The sequence below is a fragment of the Thamnophis sirtalis genome, unplaced genomic scaffold, assembly GCF_051295495.1.
Source record: "Thamnophis sirtalis isolate CommonGarterSnake01/CBP01778 unplaced genomic scaffold, rThaSir2_p1.2 scaffold_7, whole genome shotgun sequence".
In the NCBI taxonomy this organism is placed as follows: Eukaryota; Metazoa; Chordata; class Lepidosauria; order Squamata; family Natricidae; genus Thamnophis; species Thamnophis sirtalis.
The window spans coordinates 52,235,693-52,258,057 of NW_028261387.1; the positions used below are offsets into that span (position 1 = coordinate 52,235,693).

Genomic DNA, 22,365 nt, shown 5'->3' on the forward strand with positions numbered 1-22,365 from the left:
TATGGTAATTCTTAAAAAGCCTTGCAAAGATCCAGAACATTGTAAATTTCATCACTAATATCAGTATCTCTCTCTTTTTAAAAAATGTTTGGGTCAATACACAAACATTTAACCATTTGAAAACTAGTCATGTATATTTGGGAAGGAGGAATTCCATTTGGGCTATATGTGTTCCTGCTGCGAAGCAATTATTCTTTCATTACCTCTTAATGCTGTCACTTTCTGTATGGGTATCTGGGTTAACCCCTTAGCCAACTTGTCTATAGAAATATTCTAAGACTGCAAATCTCTCAAAATATCCCCCAATCAGTATTGCCAGCAATGCAGTAAGTGAATCAGCAGAACAGCTACAGCACTGAAAAGCATTACCAAAGAGGCTGGTGAGTCGTTTTCTATATGATCTTGTCCAAGATCTTTTGGAATTCAGTCGTCTGGCTGAATAAGCTATTTTAGTTCTATGTTGAAGATAAAGAACCAGCCTCAAAGTGTAGCTGTATTTCATAGCATGGAAATCAGTGGGTAAATAATAGATTCATTCTACAGGAGAAAGCTATGTGCAATTGCCTGGAAAGTAAGTTCTATCTTTGGTTGGACTGGAGTTAGAAAATTAGTTTTTCTAAAAAGCAAAATTAATAAAAAATGTAAATAACTTCGGTCTGCAAGTCTTCTCAAATTTAAAGAGTTTTATGCTAACTGAGAACTAATACTGTTTCCTTGTTATGCAATCTCTGTGCAAAAACAAAACCTAGAGATTTGTAAATAAGCAGCTTATTCTAAAAATGAATTCCCTTTGTGCGTAGGCCACATAAGGGTTGCTTTAGACATCCTTCAAGGGAAACCACGAAGAGGGAGACCATGAGGTAATATATCCTCCACATCCTAGTTTTAATTCAAATTTCCATAAATGATACAATTTGTATTTCAAGTTGGCATTATTTGGCATCGGAGATGAGAGATTTAATGCTCTCAGTTGCTTGCTACCTCAAACGTTGCATTTATTTCAATTTTTAAAAGATTCATAGCAATAAAGTTGCAGCTACTTTGTTTTTGATATTGTTTTGTGGCTATAACATACTCATCTGAAAAATTAGTCTTAATGTTTATTTTGGAAATCACAGTATCCTTGATAATGCTTGATAATACGAAACACATTTTATGTTTTTTTGTGTTTGTTTTTGAACTTTGCTATCATCAAATGGGTAATCGGTCAGAACTGAGAATAAAGCAGGATCAATCCTGGTTTGTGTTGGGATGGTATACTACCAGGAATTCCCAGAGTGGTGGGGTACACTGGAAAAATTTAATAAACAGAAGGAGGCAGTAGCAAATCTATGTAATAAAATTACATAGACATATTTACAAAGTGATCAATAGCTCACTTTAAATGAGTCCTTTTAAGCATCAGAAATAAGAATTGGTAGATTTCAGATTGAATTATCTCTGTTTTCAGAAATTCATGCAATATTCTACAATATCAAATAATAATAATTATTTTTTTAAAAAAGCATGGCTAGGTGCCATCTAAACTTAGGAGATTGCCACCAGTGTAAGAATCTAGTTTCAGACTCTACTCAAATGCAGGGATCTCTAACCTTGGCAACTTTAAGAATTTTGGACTTCAACTCCCAGAATTCCTCTGGGAGTTTTGCTAGCTGAGGAATTCTGGGAATTGAAGTCAACAAGCTTCATTGGCTGAGGAATTCTGGGAGTTGAAGTCCACAAGTCTTAAAGTTGCCAAGGTTGGAGACTGTTGCTCTAATGGTAAAGTGCATCTTAGGTTCCAGTTTTAATGCTGGATTCTGTATCAATCAGTATTGACAATCTGAGTTAGGTGAAACAATATATGATTAGGATCAAACACTGCACTGAATCATGGATTATAAAATAAGCCAGAAGCAAATGTAACTCTTGCTGGGCTGAGAACATGCTTAACATACTCAGACCAGGGTAAAATTAAATACTATCCTTTCCAACAATACTTACATTTAATTCAAGTTAAATATGGTTATATAATTACTCTTCGATAACTGTATGTGCTTAATATCTTGCACTTTGACATATTAACATCTACAATTGTTGATTGTTTTTAGAGGTTCCGAAGGCCACATTTAAGGCTTCAAAGGGCATATGTGGCTCTCTATCCTTAGTTTTTGCACCTCAGCACCATCTCTAAATCATTCTGTACATCACAACACAATATATGAAGCAAACTAGTATATGGCAACTTTCTTTATTCAAATTCAAGTTTTGTTTGTCCCCTTGATGAATTGATAGTCCCCCTATCTGTCTTCTTAGAACTGACCCTCGACTTTGATGTAGTTCTAGAAGAACAAGCTCCTCTTTCAGTCTTCTTAGTCCTGTAAATAAAACTAAGTTCCGGGGCATTCAATAACATAAGAACAAATACATGGCAGGATGCCAGAAGTCAGGATGTTGTATTAGGGATGTGGAATTATATTAATAATAAATAGCATGTGCCTACAGTAATTGAAGATAAACAAAGACCAATAGGAAAGCATCTTATTATAGCCCAATCCAATAGATCTGTGTCCTAGAATGGGAGGGCATAGAAGAAGAAAAATACAAAGAATATTAGCTGGTTGAATCTGCACTTAAATTTCTGCTTGAAAGTTTAAGGTAAACATGTACAATAGGAGGCATTCAGGACTCCATTCAACCTCCTTAAAGCCTTGGTTTACTCTTATGCTATTCAATTAAACTTAAATCCATCAGGTTTTATCCTGGCATTATACTTTGCGCCTTGTTCTTTCCCACTTTTAGGATTGCAAACCCTGATATACTCATTAAAGTCTCTGAGCCATGTAGGTCCTGAAAAAAGTTCTACTCAACTGTCTTCTAGATTGTGCTAGTTCACAATACTTGAGCCATCCCTACCTGGCAAAGGCAAAAGAACTGTATTTTCATGCATGTTTTTGCTTCTGAAAAGCTACGCTAAGAGAAAGGAGAATGAGAACTTCCCCCTTTTCACTTGGACTCCCTATTCTCATCGGGACTTTTGTGTTGTTTCACAAGCAGAAATGGTACAAAAAGAGACAGCATCTTTGGAAACAACAGAACACAGGCCTGTCGTACAAGGGCCTGGGGCTTGCACTATGCAGAACATGGAGCCTGTCCCTGGCTGGCACTCTGAGCTGTTTTCAGCAGCTTTGGGGGAGAAGCATAGAGTGGGCAGTGTCTGGAACTAAAGCTTCTGCATTATTCACGAGGGGAATCCACAGAGAGGGGAGGGAGGAGGACTAAACAAGAAGAGAGTGGAGCAGTGTGGCGGCGTGTGCCCTCCCATTTGCTGTGGCTTGGTGGACTTGAGATAATGAGCCTCTATGTAAGCCACAGAGGAGGAGGGCTGGCCCTGGAAGGGTAGTTTTTCTGCAGCAGTTAGATGGCATCTATCTTTTGACCCTGGAAAAAGGTCTGCTTAGTTTTCTCAGCTGTGGAAGGCCAGAGGTCTGCTTCCTTGGAAACTGAGAGACAGTTTTGTGCACCCAACTGAGCAATTTGGATGTTTCCTGGATTTTTGCAGCCATGACCAAAACATCCCAGGCCTTGCATGAAGGACCTTCTCATTTCAGATAAAGGTGACTGAGAGATGATTGAACACCAGTCCTGGAAGGGGCGGGAGGGAGAAGGGAAAATTGTTTAAGTGTGAAGGGTGATAAAGGTAGGTCTGCTTGCTTATTTAATACTGACAGAGGGATGGAATGGGCTGGAATAGTTATTATAAGCTGCTAAAGTAAAGTCATGCAAGTGTATAACTAACTGTGTAGTCAAAACTCTCTATGCCATAAATCCTTTGTAAAATGATGGTGCAATATAGAGTCAAGCCCTCTGTTTCTGCCTAAGAAAACAACAGCTCTTGGCTCTGCTTTTGTAACAACAGATTTAGCAATGCAAAGGACTGGCAGATCTTTTTTGTATCATATCCCCATTTTACTTCCTGACTTCATTTGCAGTACATTGCATTCTACTTTGGCACTTCAAGCAGCACCAATCTATCTCCCTCAAGTCCTTGTCCTTATCCCCCGCCCCCATTGATTGAACGTCTCACAGTCCGTGGAGGTTTCATATCCATCTATTTTAATTCCAAGCAATTTAAAGAGATGGGGATGAAAGATATTGGGTTTTCCTCGTCAGCTTATGGAAAACAACCAATTTCCAAATGAACATGTTTTTGGGATATTTTGATTCTCAACTTATATCTTAAAAGGTACCCAGGCTTAATACATGATACTGACTGAAGAGATTTGAAGTTTGGAATAGAAATGTTGGAAGCTCTTTTCTCCATTTGTAGTAGAAAGGTTGAAATGATCAATAGTGTTTGTTTGTTTGTTTGTTTGTTTTTAAAAAATCTCCAGTAATGGATTTTGCTCTTTTAAAAAAAATCTTTGGGTTCCACATACTGTATCCTTCTTAAAATTCAATATATAATTATACTTTTGCTTGTGAAAATTTAAAGTAGCCTTTCTTCTCTAGCGTCTTTATACTCTGCTCATTTGTATTTGCTAATTTTTAGAAATTGTTTACTTTTGATTGTAATTGTTTTCCCCTACTGTTATTAACTGCTGTGAAATTTTTAAAAGAAAACTGGGTCAGCTCAAATGAACCAGTATTTCTAAATGTGGAGACATTTATTTCAAGAAAGAAGCTTCTAGGGTGGAACATTTTTTCCATTTTTATAAAGGAATTGGTTTATAAAATGATTAGTAATGTAATGAATGGAAGGAGTCAATTTTAAAGTATTTTATTCAGGGCATTGTCATTAAGGAACAAACTTACATGACTTACCGTAGTCTTTAAATTTAAAGACAAAGTGGCTTACTTTGACTACTTTATTTAAAAACAAATTAAATTTGTATTAGTGAAGTAACATATTTATTGCTTGAAAATGTTACATTTGATCCTTATTTGTTTTAATAAAGTCTTTTAAGTCAAGTTCTTTTACTGTTATATAAATAAAAAGGTGAGATTTATATAGAACTCAAAGAGAAGAAATCAAAGAATTTTCTATAAATAGTTGCATCAAAATTGTCTGATTCAAAATATTTTTTTAATCAACCTCATTCTGTGGGATCAAGTAAATTTTAAGATATAAAGTAGTTGGGATGTCACGCCTCTCTTTATGTTCACATAAGCCAAATTACATGTGTTCAGAAACTGTACTGTTTCTATAAAGTTAGGTATAGCTTGGATCTGCTGTAGTGTTAATGTAGGAATTTAAACAATAAATCACAATAGGAGTACCCTCTTTATTGCCATGTTTATATAAACTTACTTCAAATAGAACATAATGCAGTGAGGTATCTCACAATTGTTTACCCAAGCTTCTTTAAATTAATCTCCAGGTTAACCACTATATTGCTCTTTTAGCATTTGATGGCATTAATGATCATATCTATACTATAATATATTAAAAATGCTTGTATTAGAATGCTGCATAGATTTGTTTGGTTGTTGAATTGTAATATCTTCTATAAATATACACAGATAATTAAAACCCAAATATTGTCATTTTATTTGAAGAGATGAGAACTTGAATATATGAAATTGTCAAATTATATCAATATAAGTTTCAGATATTTTATTTTAAAATTAGAAAAAACTGAGTCCAAGTCTTCACCTGCAAACTAAAAAGCTCTGAAAATTCACTGTTTAGTAGTTATGGCTGACATTTTAATTTCACTAGAAAAGAATAAAAGATAAAGGAAGAGGATAAGGTAAATGGCAACAGCTGATGTGATTTTATTTTAAGGACTGTACTATATCTAGAGTCAGAGAAAACGTACTTTAAATTTCCCAGTTACCTGAGTGAGAACAAATTAGTTTTCATGGTGGGAGATCATAAATAATTCAGTCCCATCAGGATTATACCATTTCAGAAAAAGAAGGGAGGGAAACTATTTTCATGTCTTTTCCCATCAAAGCTCTGCGAGAAAAATATCTAGGACATCAGATGATACATTAAATAATAATTCCTGCTTAGTTTTTCCACTAAGGAAAAGGAAAATAGGAATTTCGACATGAAAATTCAACAGCTTCATCTCTAAATTGCTTTATGGAATGGTAAAATCCCACTAAATTAACTTTCAGATATATTTGCTGCAGAAACCACAAACTTTATTAAATTGCATGTATTAAAACATTTTTCTGGGTACCAGTAGTTTTGGTTAAAACATATTTTTGGACAGCAGTCATTTTGGAGTACTTATTTTATATGATTATAGTGGAAAAGAAGAAGCATGAACTCCTAAAAGGAGGGTAAATAAGTGAAAACATGCTTGTTTCCTTGCCAGTTTCACAAATGAACCATTCATGTGTAAATGGAGCAAGAAAGGAAATGGGATTTTCAGAAGGTGTTAATAAGATGTGCTGATTGTACCACTGGGATCAGATGTGGTGTGTGTGCATTTCATACATTAATAGAAAAAAAAGCCTTGGTTGTTAATTACAATTCCAGCAATTTATTGCTAGAGTCTTACCCTATTAGACACTGCAGAGTGCAGAGAAAAGATCAGATGCTAGTCTTAGTGCTAAGGGATCTGTAACCACTGGAGGGGACTTCCAGTGTCTCCTTAGAACACTTTTGTAATCTGAGTTAGAAGGAATATTTATTTCAATTTCTTTATTTATGAAATGTTCTTGCCTGGATTAGTGCAACATGGTCTGCATAGGGCTGTCCTTGAAAAAACATTTGGAAGTTTCAACTAGTGCAAACTGTAGCTGCACTGTTCGTAAATGGTGCCAGATGTTCAACACATGTAACAGCATTATTGCATGAACTGCTTTGGTAGCCTGTGTGTTTCTAAATGCAGTTCAAGATGTTGGTTGCCGTCCTTCAGGGCCTGGGATTGGGTTACCTGTGAGACCATCTTCTCCCAGTGGTTTCTACTACCCATCCAATTTGGTCTGGATGGTGGGCATGCTGCAGATCCTGTCATCCAAGGAATGTCAGCTGGTGGAAACTAGAAGACATGCTTTCTTTGCCATAGTCCCTGCCCTCTGGAACATTCCCTCATCATAAGTGAGGAGGACTCAACTATGTTGACCTTTCATAAAGGCTTTGAAGATCTGGCTTTGTACCCCAGTTTAGGGCCCCAAGTCTGGAAAGGGCCCCATTTTCCTGGCTATATTGACATCTATGATGACATTTTTCTCAACTGCCATATATATTTAATTTTGTACTATATTGCAACTGTTTTTAATCCTGTTATGATTGTTTGCCACACAGAGTCACTTCTTTGAGATGGGCTACTATAAAAATTGAATGAATTAATGTATTGTTATTATAGAAACATGGGCTTAATTAATAACATGACAACTTCTTAGTAAGGAAAAACAATGTCTAATGAGAAATGTTAGTAGATGACAAATTGCATGTTCTGCATATTAGTTTCTTGCCTTCAGGCTTATAATATAATTTACTACCCTTAATAAATATATGAATGAGATCAAGTTCCATCTCAGTTTATACAGCCAGTCAGGTACCATTGTATACGCATAAGCAAAGCAACAGTTCTTAATTTGGTCCCACCACATTTGGTATCACATAATCTAGGAAGCCATAATAATGCATGTTGCAGATAGGAATGCAGTAGAGGAAGGAGGCAAGCAATGCAAGTTGGAATGTTGAAAACAGTGTTGAAAAATTGTGGCACAAGATCTGTCCCATTTGTGTGTCATGATGTGGAATACAGGTATGAACAGGTGGATTTGCACTGCAGCAATGCTGGTGATATTTTTTGTCATTTTGTTAAAAGCAGCAAGATCATTATTAATACCCTTATTAATGAAGCTGAGCAGATAAGATGAGAGAATCTATCTGTAGAAAGGATATTCATTTTTCTTCTAGGCATGTGACTGGTTGATTGATCCTCTGTTGGAGTATACTCCATAGCAGTAACCGCTTATTTTTCTTAAAGCTATTTCATTTGTACAGCGAAGTGTCATGTTGTCTTAAGAATTCAGTGCTAGATATCTAACTCATAATGGTGGGATTTTTTTTGACATCTTCTCCCAACCTGAAATACACATTTATGAATTTATGTGCATACATATATTTATTAAATTTAAACAGGAAACGTTTATTTGTTTCATTAAGTTACCACATGCCTTGGATCTATGAGTTGCCAAAGATCCCTCAGAATGCATTCTTGAATTTATTATGGAGCATATTTTTCCTCCCAGGAGCAGGAAAATGGATGCCGTCCAAATATTTGGACTATTACTGCTATCAACACCTGCCAGCTTGGCCATTGGCATGGGACTTACAGCAGCTTTGCTCTCTCCTAAAATATTTGAGCCTAGATACCTTTAAAATTGTGAGCATGAAAGTAACATGCTATCTTTTTAGAACTGTGAAGTGCAGATATAGCTCCTGTCTTCATTTATTTTTCCTATTCTTGTCCCCCAGGGAATCCAGTATTTACTTTTTCTTTGTAAATAAAACTCTAATCTCTATGAAAATAGATGCATTAAGCTTGATTGAAGCTTGTGATAAATAAGATCTACCGGAAAGTGCGCATTGGGTTTAGAGACTTAGTTTGGCTGTCTTTTGGTCTGAATCTGAATCTGAAATGCTAATGATATAGCATTTCTTTTCAACAAAGCAAAGAAGAAGAAGAAAATGCATGTGTGTGCATTTATTCATACATATGCTTTAAGATAAACAATTGAATTTGAGGTAGGAAGATATAGTATGGCCTCTGTTAGTTAGCAATGATTACAGCAGCTAATGGGTGAGACTAAATTTGTTACATTCCCTGGAAATGGGTTCTACCATGTTACTCTCTTTTTACGGACTCGGTAGATTTTAAAGCAAATATTGTCCAAGAATCTCAGATATGTCACATTACACTATTTTCACCTCAGATTTTCTTTCTGGTATTTAGCTAATGTCTCCCAACCCTGGTAACTTACAGGTATATGGAGTTCAACTTTTTGAATTCTCAGTAATTACCATGCTTGGCTATGGAATCCTAAGATCTGAAATCCACAAAGCTAGAAGGCTGCAAAAGGAGAAAGGAATATTAGTATAGAGGTCTCAAATATGCAAACATGTTAGCTTTTTCTAGTTTGGTACTATGCAAATACTGAAAGCAGTGGAGTTGTAGTCTTATTCAAGCAGATGGCATTGCAGTTCAGATAGTAGTGAGAAAGAAGGGCTAGAAATCCTGTCTGATAATTCCTATACACTGCCAGAAGCAAAATGGCACAATTTTTCATGAATAATTTTCATTGCTTTCTTCACTAGGGAATTCCTGTGCATCAATGCAGGTTGTTATGGATACAAGAAAACTGCCTTGCTCCCCATGGATTGTAACAAAAGGCGGGTGACTGTGTTACCCTTAACAGAAGGTTGTGATTGGGTTTTCTGTGTTGTTGTTTTAGGGGGGTTGGGGTGAAATACACAAAAATATGATTTGATTTACTGGCAATGAAAGTATTTGTCAATAGTAATGGAAACATATGTTTCTATGTAATAGTCTAACAGAAGAATTATTAAATCTCATGTAAACATTTTAAATGTACTGGAATTTTAGGGCACTCTGTGGTTAGAGAAAAAAGGCTTCTTAGTAAATTGTGGTAATCGGGTAATAGTAGGGTCTTGCAATAAGCAGCATAATTGTACCAGTACTCAAAATTCACACATAAAAGCATTACCTGAATTAGTTGATAATAGTTTGGTCTCTGACTAAAAGTTTCCAAAAGCAGATGGTTTCAGATGAATTTTTTTAAAGGTATTTCTGATGAACATTTCATTTTTCAAATTGATTTAGAGGGTTGAATGAAAACAAAGAGTCCAAAGGGAGAACTATAGTTTGGGTTGTCTCTTATTCTCTTGTTCTTAGTACTTAGGTTCACCTTGCAGGTGAATTAGCCCCTAATATACCTGATCAGAAATGTGTAATAGTAACATGATGTATTCGGTTTTATGTTCTTTGTTTGCATTTGCCAGTTGACCAGATCTGAGGATCAGCTTCTCAGTGAAGCTTAATGTGCAGAAAGAAAAGTGATATACAGTAGGTAGATTCTCAACTTAAGTAACCTAACACTTCCCTCATTTGAAACAAGATCAATGGAAAGCCCTCTGATTCTTATTTAGCACAGTGTTGCTTACAGCACTGACTTGCAAGATCTATTCAAGATTTCAGATACTTTCCTGACTATTTGAAGCTGACAAGATCTATACATGATATACTATATCTCAGCACAATTGATGGCTGGCATATGATTGTGATAGGTAGGAATGCAAGAAGCATTTCTCCAATGAGATAAGTAGATATATTCAGTTGCAAAATTAATATCAGTGCTTTGTTTATCAGTCATTCTTTACATACTCAGAAGAAGCATTTATGTACTGTCTTTGAAAGATGCTCATTATTCCTATGGCAGATTCTGCTTTGGTACATTTATTAGATCTTTAGAGGATGACTTAAAAGGGACATAGATGGCTTTAAGCATGCATGACACAGTCAGTTTAAGGTGAAGGCAGGTCATAAAGGAATGCAGTATGCATGTGCTTTTAATTTTTTCTTAATGGATACTTGAAAACCTTACCTTCTTTGTTCCTTCTTTGTCATTGCTTTTTCATTGTTAGCTTGCTCAAAAACCATTCTAGATTTATAGTACTCCCACTACCTTTTAGCTCTTGTGCGGCAGATTGAATAGCTTTAATTTTTTCCCCCTTCCACCTTCATTTTATGAATCTGATGACAAACAGACATAATATTCATTCTTATTCTCCTATTTTCCTCCTATAATCCTCCTATTTTCATTGATACCAGCATTATATTCAGTTCACATGTCTGGAGATTCCCAATCATCCAGGTCATGGCTGAACCAAAGGTGCTTTTCAGAAGGCAACTGGACTTTCTTAGTTTTTTCTTGAAAATGTTTCACTTCTCATTCAAGAAACCTCTTCAGTTCACCTATGGTTCATTCAGTTCATATGTTGTGAGTGTCTGTTGGTGGACTAGATAAAAGAACCATACATGTGAGGCAGGGGTGGGTTCCGGCAGGCACTACTGCCGGTTCTCTCATGTGTGTGCTTCACATGCGTGCTTGATACGCGCAATGCATGCATGCACAGTGCGATTAAAATTGTTCTGCGCATGCGCAGAACTGAAAAATAAGATGGTAGCGTCCATGACGCCACCAGGAGAACCAGTTTGGGGGAGTAGTAGACCTGGGTCACTGCAGGTTCCAGCTACCCAGGCTGTCAAACCACTACTGGTTCGGCCAAACCGGTCCAAACTGGAAAGAACCCACCACTGATGTGAATGAAGAAAATGCTGAGCTCAGATATCGAGTTAAGCTGTTATATGGTTTATATTGTATTGATTTAGCATGTTGTTTGAACTAAGCCACATGTGAGTTATTCCGCAAACCATGATTATACACAACAGAGCTGAGTGGCCTGAAGGCAGCCAGTATAATGTAGAATATGTATGGGAATTAAATCAGGGAGTCTTGGGTTAAAATTGTTGCTCAGGCAGGTACTGAAGGCTAGGGATCCTCTCTGCTGAGTTTTATCTTAAAAGGTTCTTTTAAAAGTACAAAGAAATAAGATTAACTATAATAAATATAAAATAATAAAGTATTTCAGAAAAAATAGGAAAAATAGGTACCTTTATAAGGAAGAGAGGAGTACTCATTTCAGTGTTTCACAGGATATATCATCTTTGAAGAATATGAAAAAATTGGCTGCTTTCATCCACAGGGCTAAAAACACCCTTATACAATGAGTGAGATGGTCGATGGCATTTAGCCTTACAAACGATTTTTTTAAACTTTCTTATGAAATTAACAAATCTTTTCATTTATTCGGTACTGATTTTAACATTATTAACTTTATCAATTTCCATATTGCTTTTTAAAATGCATTTTTAATATCAGGGGACAGTTGAAATACAGACACATGGAAGCTGCACATGTCTTAAGGCCCTAAGGAGAGCTGCACACTGTGGTGCTGTATAGAAGCACCACAGGAGGAGAGCAGAAACGCACCCCCACAGACAGATGCAACGTGTGGGAACAGAACTGTATAAACTCTTTGATTAGTCCCTGGGGAAGGAAGTGCTGGCATATGTCTGTTCTGATCCATATCTGACTGTTCTGAAGGATATGTTTCCAAAACATGAACAGAATAAAACCAACAATGGACCAGACTGGGCCATGAACTGTGGAAAAAAGAATTCCAGAATCCTCTTAAGGCTTCTCTGTAGGAGAGAAACTAGACAAAGTTTTGGAATGTTGACACCTCCTCCCTTCTAAGTCCCCTCCACTCCTTCTGGTCACATGATGCTAAGTAGAATCTATGCAGCTCTGTCCTTCCCAGTACACACATACTTAAAACACACAGAGACACAACATGAAGGGAGAGTAGAAATACACAAAGATGCAACATGTTATTTCTTTATGGTGAAGAGAACCTCTGTGCCAATGCTGCTAAAAGATGTTGGGGGGGAAAATCCAAAAACCAAAGCATACATGCTGTAACTTTATTCTCCCTTGTTGCAAAAGCACCATCATTTCTTGCAATTATACTAAAATTCAATTTTAAATTATTGCTCCAGCACAATTCTTTAGGCATGAATTGACTAATGGGTTTTAAAAAATGCAGTGTTCATTATTGACAAAGCAAATATATGTCAACCTAATTCTCTAGCCTAGTTGTTGCTGTTGCTGGGATTTTTTTTTAGTATTATGGTTGGTTGCAAAGTCAGGCAGATGTTTAGACTGGATTTGGCATGTTTGCCATCTGTCGAGTTCTTCCCAAGACCTGGGATATTGTTGTTTGATGGTGTTAAAGGGATCTTTATGAGATGTAAGCTATTCCTGCCTTTTGCAATTGATTGATGGCGATTTTGTCAATGTTGATGGTGTTCAATTGATGCTCCAGATGTTTTGGGATTGCACCCAAGGAAACTATTACCACTGGTATTATCTTTGCTTTCTTTTGGCAAGTTATGATTGGTTACATAGTCAGATGTTTAGACTGTATTTCACATTTTTAATCCACCTATTATTATCATTGTATTTGACCAAAAGAAATATAAGCCTGAATTTAAGACAATCTCTTTCCTCAAAAGGAAGAAAGGTTGGACAAGAGAAAAGTATAAACTAAAAAAACCTCTGTAAACAAGATTGGGCTTTCTCTGACCTAAGAGAATACAAAGCTATTGGTTAGGAATGTCATATCTAAGCTACAAAGACCATCCAGACCATCACTAGATGGCCAGAAAAGCAATCCTCAGAACTTCAATTAAATAAACCTTCTAATTCTTTGCGTCACCTGGTGATAGTCTAGATAGGTGCTTCCTAGATAGCATATCCCTATTGTGGGCTAGAATAGGAAGTAGAAAAAAAGTCTTGCAAAAAGATAATGGCAAACATTTTTGCCAAGAAAACTAGAGGGATGCACCTACAAAATAACTGGTGGTTAAATCTGATTCAAAGGTCTTCTTTATTTTTTTTAATATGTCTGTGGGGAGCGGGGCTGCACTCCTAAACAATGAGAGCTAGGACAAAAAGTTAACATTAATGGAATGACTAGGTGAAACATGAATTGCTTGAAAAATAAAATAGAAAATTACTTTTGTACACACAGAGAGGTAAAAGTATTACAGGAAATAAATTTGCCCCATCTTAAAATAAAAAAAAGTTATACATACTTTACTGTAATAGTCCCAGTTCCAATTCATGATTATTTATGTTGGGGAAACTCTTTTTCTTTTTATGAAGACAAGTCTTTAAAAATCAGTAGAGAAACTGATGAAATCAATAAAGTTGGAAGCAGTCTAGAGCAAATTACAGACTTTTTCAATGACATTCTTTACTTCTTTCTTCCTCTTTTAAAAGGTCATCTTTAGCAAATTAGCCTTGGTGGCAAGATTTCTTAGCTATCCCAGGTTTCCTAGGCAGATCATTTCCTCATATCTCAATTCTAGCTCTTAGCTATAGCCATATATTTACAAAATATATGTTTAGAGCACACATGTAAATTTGGGGCTTTGAAATAATTCACAGACTAAGATTGCATTTGTTTGTAGAAAATAAATCACACCATAGGTTCCAAGGTTAATTGTCTTCAAATGCATATAAACAAAAATCAGAAAGGTAATCAAGCTAGAGAGACATTTGAAGGTTTAAAATAACCCAGGCATCTGAAAACAGGCAAAGCAATGAGGAGTTTTTATGAATACACAGATTGTTCCTTGGTTTTTCAGTCTTGCCTTCCATTCTCTTGTTTGCCAATATTATTAGAATTTTATGCATATTTGAGAATGAGGGTGTCTTGCAACTATTTGGCTCAAACTTAAAACACTTGATACAAAACTTTAGAATTCACACACTCCTTTTTAGTAATTTATTTTAGCCAAAGTGAAAAATATTCTATCTTTACCAAAGTATGAAAATATGATGAAAAATAAAAAAATAACATCCCAGTTGAGTTTCCAATACTGTTTATGAACCTCTAAAGAATTTCTCTCCTTTATACACCAGGGTGATGAGTCATTGTGTCCAAGCAGCTGGACATGATCACTTAATACATATTAACAACTTCCAAAGGGGAAGCATTGTTGTTCTTAATACATGGTAGAGTCACTAGATACTTTAGTAAATGGTGTAAAATATTTTGCAAAGGCATGTTTTTTAAAATACCACTTTTATTTTGAAGAAAGCACTACTGTGGTCCCCATACGTAATATGTATTCTTGATCTAAATTTTTTGATGAAAACACGTTCTTAGCTGTTAACTGCCCACAAAAGAGTCATTTTTTAAAAAGTCAGGGTCAAATAGACTCTCAGGTGATATGAATATGTGAGAATAGGAGACATAGAAAGACAAAACACCCACACTTAAACCTTTCCTTTGGAATGTTTGGGGTGATATGCTAAAGAAAAGTCTGAAATATTTCAAGTGTAATAACAAACAAAGGAATTTATAGCATATCATCGTTTCCTGTTTTTGCTGTACTAGAAACAAAACACTAAGTGGGCTGGTAGTTCATGCTGAATGCTTCCTACCAAGGGCCTTCAGAAAGCATAGCTGAAAGGAATGCAAATATTTAGCAAATAGGCAACAAGAGGTATGTTTCAGCACCCCCAATCTGGTATTAAGTACGCACCCATAGATAGGGTGATATAGTAAAGGCAAAGCACAGATTTAGAATGGAAAGAGCCAAGGTGGCGCAGTGGTTAAATGCAGCACTGCAGGCTACTGCTAGATCAGCAGTTCAGTGGTTCAAATCTCATCGGCTCAGGGTTGACTCAGCCTTCCATCCTTCCGAGGTGGGTAAAATGAGGACCCAGATTGTTGGGGGCAATATGCTGACTCTCTGTAAACCGCTTAGAGAGGGCTGAAAGCCCTATGAAGCGGTATATAAGTCTACTGCTATTGCTATATAAGGTTATTATTTTTAAAAAAACTCTAAAAATATAAAAATACATACTGTATTATAATGCTACTACTATAAGACCAGCCAAAGAAATTTCAAAACTTTTAATAGGATTCAGTGATAAAGAAGAAAAAAATGGTCATTATAGAAAAAGATAAGTAGGTAGTTTGTACACATTTTCTACTGAGCCATAATGTTTTATGCCTTTGGTTTAGTATGATGACTGAATCCTAATTTATGTTCTACAAATCATTGCTTATGACTTAGTGTTGTCTACAAATCACACCACTTTGGGTATTCAACAAACAATGTTTAAAATAAAGCATAAAGCACTGAAAATGGGTTTCAGCATATGTATGAAAGATCAGAAGACTAAACTTCTGGTTCTGATGACAGACCCAGATTGGGTCTGAGACATTATCCCGAGAAACATATATTCACCTTCATTTTGAAAATAAAGCTTAGTTTAGCATGATCTGCAGTCCAAGTTTATGTATATGCTGTTCCCACAAGAACACAATTAAAAGTATTGGAATAAAAGTATTTGACTAGATATGGCTTTCATCTATTTCATAAGTCGCTGTATGCTGAAAAAATAAAAGTGTATCACTTTATAATTGAAAATAATATATCTTCAATGACCAAGGTCTCTTTCCCATAGTTGTTTCAAATATATTAATTAAGATGAGAACTACAATATTTTGGGAAGTTAATATTTAAGTAGGTTTGTCATTCAAAAGAAAACCGTTTCTATGTTGGCACGGAAATAAAGGTCAAATCTCACCTCCCTCTCATCTTCCTCAAGTGTGTCACTTGGAAGCTCTCATTTCTGGGCACATTTACAGAAAACCTTGGCGTGCTAGAGAACATGCTGTTAGTAACAGGCAGGGACTGTGTGCAGAAAAGAGAGAGAGTCCCGCAATGGCCTTTCAATTCTATATTTACCTCAAGTGTTTAGAGAAGAGAAAGCCATAAAGTGGAGAAATCCAACAGGCACATCTACAATATCTCTTCAGTGACAAACCAGACAGGGCCTTTGGCAATAATCACATTCATATTCCACCCATATATTGAGGGAATTGAGACACTTATTAATATCCTTACATCACCACATGTGATAGAAGCTTCAAAGTTGAAGAAGCTTCTTGGATGAGAAGCAAAATGTCTTCATAGAAAAATCAGAAAATCCAGTTGCCTCTTGAAAAAGCACCTTTGGGAGAACCATGACTAGGATGGCTGAGAATCTCCATAGATATGTGATAGCTAATGGCACCGGATCTTGTAACAACTCATTTTGTTCTGACAGGTAGGAAAGTTCACTCCAATATATGCTAAGACAGGGGTGTTAAACTCATGTTGTCGTCACATGACATATTGCGACTTCTAAAACGGTGGTGGGCGTGGCCAGAGTGTCACACATCTGGCCCATGGGCTGTGAGTTTGACACTCCTATGCTAAGGCAAATATTGTGAAATAAATGTAAAATAGAAGTCGAGTTCTGTTTATTAACAGTGGCTTTGGAGGAAGCAAAAACCAAGCAATGTAAAAACACACTGAAATTATATGGCAATTGTTTTTTCTCCCAGATTGCTATTCTAGTACTTTAAATATATTATTACTTTTACAATTTCAGTTTCAATTTTTAAAACTTCCTTCAATATACTGCATGGGACTTAAGGACAAATTGCATGCTATATTTATGCTATTTTAAAAAAATAAGACCCACAAATTGAGGAGAGATTGGAATCTTCACCTATATGTGGGGTAACAGTGAAACCCGACCTACCTCAATAGTAGAAAAAAACAGTAGCTCACAGAGAGCAAAAAGAGTTATTTACTTTCCCATATATGTTCTAATCTTAAATAGAGCTGCTGTATCTTTCAATTTAAAAACAAAAACAAAATCAGTATCCATGGACTTTGGATACTTCTTAGGTTATATACATACATACATACATACATACATACATACATACATACATACATACATACATACATACATACATACATACACATATATATATATATATATATATATATATATATATATATATATATTTGCTTGAATATTTAAGCCATCTATAGGAATCCACCTTATACCTTTTTAGTAGGCCTAGGGCTATAACAAAGAGAATCTTCTCAGGGATACCATCCTAAGCTACTCCTAATTGTCACCTTTGAATCCTTTCTTGTAAAGAAAACTGTATTAAAATCTTTGTTGAACAAAAATGGCCCCTTTTTACTTGACACTGACTAGTTTTTCCTTTGCCATTGATTTTGCTGCCTGCCTCACTGTCTCACACAGGAATCCAGATTAAAGTACCCATGACAAATGGCTGTCTAGCCTCTCCTTCAACTCATCTACTAGAGAGCCTACCACCTCACTGATAATTGGATCTAATGTCAATTGCTGTTAAAAAATGGTTTCCTAACATTCATTTGGAATCTGTCTGGTTGGCTTAGAATGAGCCATAATGTGATTTGCTTGTTATGTGGTTTAGTGTGGTGTGTGAATTGAGTTATTATGGTGCAAGTCTGGTTAAAAGCATGGCTTAGTATGGTGTATTTCATAAACCCAGTCGGTGATTATGTTACTTGTGAGCTTTTATTGTGGTCTTTAATACAATGTTGTGGGATGAAGGACAGGTGGTCCTTGACTTACAATCATTTGTTTAGTGACTTACAATCATTTGTTACAGAAGTTATAAAAAAGTGATTTAGGATTATTTTTCACACAATGCCTGTTTGCAGCATTCCCAAGGTCACATGATCAAAATTTGGATGCTTGGCAACTGGCATGAATTTATGACAGTTGCAGTCTCCTAGGATTATGTGATCACCTTTTGCAACTTTCTTTCCTTTTTTTGTATAACATTTTTTTTTTTGTTACAAATTTTAAAACCTCTTTACAAACAAAGTGTTGACCGGGTCCCCCCCACTTTTTTTACATTATCTCTTATACATAATTAATTTTAAGTAACATTATCAGTTCTAATTTCGGCCCCATGTTTTCTTTCCAAATTTCCATCTTAAATTTAAATTTTTCTTAACAGATAAACAAAATCATTTTTGCCCTTTCATAAAAAAGTACACCAACTTTATCATTTCATTTTCCATTTGTTATTTCTAGTTTCTATATGCAGCATATATCATCAAATTCCATTTTAATATAACAAGAATTTTACTTGATTGGTTATCCACACTTAACAATATTATCTTAACAACTATGGCAAACTATGGCAATATTATCTTAACAACTATGGCAAAAAAAAGTAAATGGGGCAAAACTCACTTAACAACTATTGCTTACCAACAGAAATGTTGAGCTCAGTCGTAAGATGAGAACTACATGTGGTCTTGTTGAGATTGCTCTTTAGGAAATTTCATTCGCCTTTTCAAAACATTTATGTGACTCCGCAATTCACAACTCAATAGCGTTTCCTAGTCTGTGGTTCATGTGCTGTTGAGATATTTACTCTTTCCTTTGGTTATTATTCCTTTAAAATGTGAAAATGTGTTTCTTTAAAGATTTTTCCCCTTTCCCTTTTTATTTTCCCCCCTCTAAACAAATGTTTAAATATTTCCTTCTGGACTGTGTGTGACTGAATTTTGGCTACCACACTGAGAAAATTATTCAGTGACTCATTTATCTATTGTTTTCAGCTGATACCACCTCCGCCTATTCAACCAGATTGTTTTTGTTACTGTCTTTGCATTTTTCCACATCTCAGCATTTTTCCCAAACGTTGGTTATTATGATAAGCCCATTAACAGCCTTGCTACACATCTTCTTTTAGCCAAGAGGACTTAAATGGCCGAATCTAAGGTTAATTATGATAATTCCAGGTTTTTGATTCACCTTTTTGAAAGGGGCATGTAAAGCTTGCTAGAGACTCACATTGGTATGCAAAGTAAGAAATGCAATGTTATTCCTTGGCTTTTTTAATCTCCCCTGACCTTTATCAAATTTTATGTATTGAGAATGATGGGCTGGAGATTCATTCAGAAAACTCCCTGCATTTATACAATATGGCAAAGTAAATTCTATTAACACAGCAGCAGTCTTTTGATCATACTGGAGAAGAAAAGAACATTTCTATGTTCTTCAGTAAACAAATGCCAAATGCTTATACTAATTAATAGCAATTATACTGATTGGATGGATTTCAAAATCAAATGCGATAGTGTGCTGAAAACATTTTCTTTGTTTCCAGGAGGCAAATAAATAACCAGAAAAGATGCAACTGCCCAAAGTCAGATAAGGACTGTGTGTTTTTTTTAAAACAACAACAACAACAAAAACCTGTTCTTTGGCCATGAGGAAGAATGGTTGCTTTCTGATTCTGAATAAAGAATGTTATTAGGAGGCTGGCAACGCAATCTTGTCTCCCATAACAAAGGACTGTGACCCAGAAACTGTCCAAGCTCCAGTACCTTGCTGGTGGCATCCGGAGGACAGAACGGCAGACAAGGAGACATTTATATCTTTATCTCTCTTTCTTTTCCAAACATTTCTCTTCCAAAGAATAGTGAGGAAAATTATATTGTAGGTTTTGCTTTCCAACGTTAGAAGCCCTTTCTGGCACTTTAGTGAGAATCTGAAGGATCCTGTATTTGCCTAATCACAGTCTCTGGCTATAAAACTATAGAATGATGAGAACTATTTCTTATAATTACAACAGGTGTGTACAAAACATTTCAAAGGGGCAAGAGCAGTTTTGAGTTGACTCCAACCTCATAAATAAATTAGGAGGCTTTTCTAACTACTGTATTTTGGAAATGTTTTGAGCTTGAGCATCTTTGTAAATTTGGCTGTTTACATAATCTGCTTGTGTCATTTGAAAGCTTCATCAAAGAAGCATGTTTATTTCTAAATCAGTCTTCCATAAATAAGCTGTTGACGGTTAATAAAACCCAGTTGCACTGTTCAGTTAAGAAGAGATTTTAAAAATCTGGTAAAATTAAAATGGTTAGCGAAAAGAAGTACAATCATAAAATGAGATCATTTGAATAATTCATGATTGACCCAAAGGCGCTCTTGCCTCTTGAAAAAAACATTTTTGGGACAACCATGACCTGGATGACTGAGAATCTCCATAGACAAATTCATGATTGATTTAAATGAAAAGATTCCTGCAGTACCACTGAAGGAGGACAAGGAATGAAACCAACTGGATACAAGTGAAATCCTTTATTGGGGCTTATCTTGTGGTTAAAAGAGTAGAAACAAGCTTCCTCCTCTGCTCTTATATCTGAAGGGCTAGCAACCCTGTTTGGAGAAATCCAGTGTCTTGTTGTTATAGGGAGATCCTCCAGTACAGCTGTGGGGACTATTCTAGGTATCAATCAGATAAAGCTATTCTGAGTTGGACTTCGGTTGGGCACATGCAATGGAGATGGCATAGACACAATGTTGCTCAGTTATCTGGAAAGAGGTTGGACCTAAGGAAGTTGACAGAGTCCTTGGTGCTGTGAGTTCTGTTACATGTTCTCAGGATCCATTCTCCCCCGCCCCCAGCTGATAAAGACTTATTGGAAGGAGACTTGGGGTGGGTCTGAGTAGTGACTAAGACCTTCCTATAGGAGTGGGTGGTTCTACATGCCTTGCAATTGTCCATCCTTGGATCCAGCAGCATTTGGACAGTCTGCAATCTTTTGTCCAGACTGCAATCCTCCTTTTTTTGGTGTTGGTAAGGCGAGAAAACGAGCCTTAAGTGACTTTAATGTGGGATATCTCAAGACATCATTCTCCTACCATTTAACATTTGCATTAAACTACACTTCCTCTACTAATGATAGGTTGGAACTCTGGTCACATCAGAGAATAATGTTAAAATGGAATTGGGCAAATATTGTCAGAATATTCATGAACTGAAATAGGACATAGCAACAGGTCAGCCATTGGGGACTGGCTGGAATAGGACATGGTAACAAGATCAGCCAATGAACAAGCATAGCAACAAAGTTAGCCAATGAGGGTTGTTTAGAAACAGAAAGTATTTGCTGGAGACAGCTAGGCGCCTTGCCGTGGTTTAGTCCAACTGTTCTGTACTAAAGCTACAAGTCTGTGCTGAGAACTAAACTAGTCTGGTCTGCTCTCTGAATTCTGAATTGTTCTTTGCTGTTCTCTCCTCTGGCTATTTTTGCCTGAAACTCTGTGCCTTGTTGGAAGAACCACTCTTGATATTGTATATATTACTTCATGTGTTATTATGTACCTATATAAAGAGAGGTTAATGAATCCTGCTGAATCAGTTACCTGTGTGTGCTTTCTGGATTTGATTTTTCCAACAAACTCTGACAAACATCTCCTTTTTCTCACATAAAGTAGATATCTGTTCTATTCATCTACACTGAATATCTAAAGAATCCAGTACTTCATAGTACCCCCAAAATATGGGGTTCAAAAGTGTCTGAAGGTTAAAGAAAGCAATATGAAGTATTAAAAATGTAATAGTTAAAATCTCCAGAGTCTTTCTTGCATTCATTTTAAAAGGGTTTGTTCTAATGTTGAGCAGATTTATGAGCAGGCCATTAATTCTTTTTCTTGATTTATTCCCTCTTGTTATATAGGCTCTTCAGTATTAAATCAGGACTAAGACAGAAGCATTTAAATCAGTATCCAGAACCATAGTATTCAGGTAAGACATTCACTATATACGCTGTGCATGGGGTTGTGAATGGGTAGCAATAAAATCATACTAAATGCCAAAAAGATGTAGTAGCTGTTTGTCTCAAAACAATCATTATCATGATCCTGTTGATAACTTGGGAAGGGGGATTCTGCAATTTGAAAGGTTCTCCTGGAGAACCTGGACTTGTACGCCTTCCTGGTTCACCAGGTGGCACCCATGTCCAGAGGACTCACAATGTATTAGCAACAGTAATTCATCCTTTCGTTACCACGTGGTTCAACTATTACATAATGGTCTCTATGTGAGATCCTCTG

General features: G+C 36.0%; 1 protein-coding gene across 17 annotated transcripts in view; it reads left to right on the forward strand.

Annotated features, from left to right (window-relative positions):
* The window catches only part of NFASC (neurofascin), a 170,119-nt gene that overhangs the window by 26,987 nt on the left and 120,767 nt on the right, over nt 1-22,365 (forward strand). For 5 of the 17 annotated variants that reach the window (XM_087720041.1, XM_087720043.1, XM_087720047.1 and 2 more), the window contains exons 1-2: nt 3,377-3,596; nt 21,990-22,057. The gene's annotated coding sequence lies outside the window, so the exon portion shown is untranslated. Of the gene's footprint in view, nt 1-3,373; nt 3,597-3,658; nt 3,680-21,989; nt 22,058-22,365 lie in introns of those variants that run through there. The other 12 variants (XM_087720035.1, XM_087720031.1, XM_087720038.1 and 9 more) reach the window with 5 other exon arrangements.